At 36.9% G+C, this 2040-nt stretch overlaps 1 non-coding gene across 1 annotated transcript; it reads right to left on the minus strand.

Annotated features, from left to right (window-relative positions):
• Positions 1-1624: 1624 nt before the first annotated feature.
• Positions 1625-1731, minus strand: LOC115897758. Its single transcript, XR_004057554.1, has one exon. It is a non-coding gene; the product is annotated as a U6 spliceosomal RNA (small nuclear RNA).
• Between the last annotated feature and the right edge of the window lie 309 nt (positions 1732-2040).

The following is a 2040-nucleotide window of genomic DNA, read 5'->3' on the forward strand; positions in this document are numbered from 1 at the left end:
AAAATCTGAATAAACCTAATGGAAGCAAATAGATCAAATCAGTAACTAAAAATATCCCATATGGTAGTTCCCAGGACAGATGGCTTCACTAATAAATTCCACTAAACATTTAAAGATTAGTTAGTGCCAATCTTTGACAAGACAAGGAAGAAACAGCTTCCCAACTCATTTATGAGATCAGTATTACCCTGATACCTAAATCTGGCAAAATATCAAAAGAAAAGGAAGTTATATACCAATATTGATTTTAATATAGACACAAAACTCCTTAACAAAAACTTGTCAACCAAATCTAGTAATATATAGAAAGACTTATAAAACATGACAAATTGAGACTTCTGTCAGAAATACAAGGTTGGTGTAACATCCCAAGTCAAGAACAAAGTGCTTTTCCTTGTCCCAGCTGTAACAGAAAATTTGCCTCTGAGGGCTTGAAAACAATGGAGTCCAAACAAAAGACTCCAAAAAAATCAAAGAGTTGCATTCCAAGTTAATGGTGATTTACTAACTCTTTGCAGAGAAAAAAACTAATTATATCAGAAACATCATCTGCATTCAAAAGTATTACCTGGTTAGCCTTAAGTAATCCAATATCATTCTTGAGAATCCAACAGTTTTTTGTGTTAGGAAGATTGATACGCAAGTCTACTATGGTGGTGCTGATACCTTCAGATCTTTCAGGAATTTTTTTTATCTAATTGGGGTAGGGTGGAGGTAAACAATCTTTCAAGTTTTATATTTAACCTTTTGTCTATAAGAATCAATATTAGGATTTACAATGCTTGGAAAATAGATGACACAGTTTGAAAGTTCTGTCCCCTCCAAATCTCATGTTGAAATGTGATTTCCAATGTTAGAGGTGGGGCCTAGTAGGAGGTATTTGGGTTACAGGAGCAAATCCCTCAATATTGGCTTAGTATTGTTCTCCTGGTGATGAATGAGTCTCACTCTATTGGTTCACATGAGAGCTGCTTGTTTAAAAGAGCCTGGCATCTCTCTTATGCTCCTTTTCTCTGTCATGCCCTTTCTTGCCACATGACACACTTGCTTTTCCTTTGCATTACACCAAAATTGTAAAGTTTCCTGAGCCCTCACCAGAAGCTGAGCAGATGCTGGTACCATGCTTGTACAGCCTGCAGAACCATAAGCAAAATAAACTTCTTTTCTGTATAAATTACCCAGATTCAGGTATTTCTTTATAACAACACAAGCGGACTTATACCTTGAAGAAATCATCTATGTTAGGTGAACTTAGGATGAAAGTTTACTTATAACTAGCACTTAATGTATAAACTGATTCTGACCTCGGTCAGGTTACAGTTGTGTTCTGGCCACAGAAATTGTGTTGTCACAATCATCCATAGATGGTTTATATATCTTCCTCCTGACAAATGTCCTTTGCTTGGCCAAACTTTGGTCAGGATTCTAAAATTTCCCAGGGCCTATCTTCACTTCTTTGTAAAATTCAGTTTTAGCAATCCTTGCTAAGTCAATTTAGTAAGAGCCTCCTACACTAAATGTCAATTACCCCTAATATCTGATCACATTCCTCATTCTCCACCAATCCCCAGGTAAAGTTTGATCGCCTGGCCTTTCTTTTTTTTTTTTTTTTTTTTCTCTTTTTAAAAATGTGGAACGCTTCACGAATTTGCGTGTCATCCTTGCGCAGGGGCCATGCTAATCTTCTCTGTATCGTTCCAATTTTAGTATATGTGCTGCCGAAGCGAGCACCGCCTGGCCTTTCTTCAGCAAGAATCCTGTTAAGTCAGTTTAGCCAGAATCCCTCTGACCCCTGATGTTTCGACTAAGTGATTTTTCTATTCACATACCCAATTCTGATCCTTGGCTATAAATTCTCACCCTATGCATGCTCTATTTGGTACTGAACCTAATCATTCTCTCCTCATTGCAAGACCTCATTGCAGCGATTTCTGTACCTATTGTGGTAATCCTGAATAAAGTCTTTTTCACCACGCTTTAACAAGAATTATTGAATAATTTTGTCTTTAACTCCCCCAGAACAGACACAAAGATAAAACA

The sequence above is a fragment of the Rhinopithecus roxellana genome, chromosome 5, assembly GCF_007565055.1.
Source record: "Rhinopithecus roxellana isolate Shanxi Qingling chromosome 5, ASM756505v1, whole genome shotgun sequence".
NCBI lineage: Eukaryota > Metazoa > Chordata > Mammalia > Primates > Cercopithecidae > Rhinopithecus > Rhinopithecus roxellana.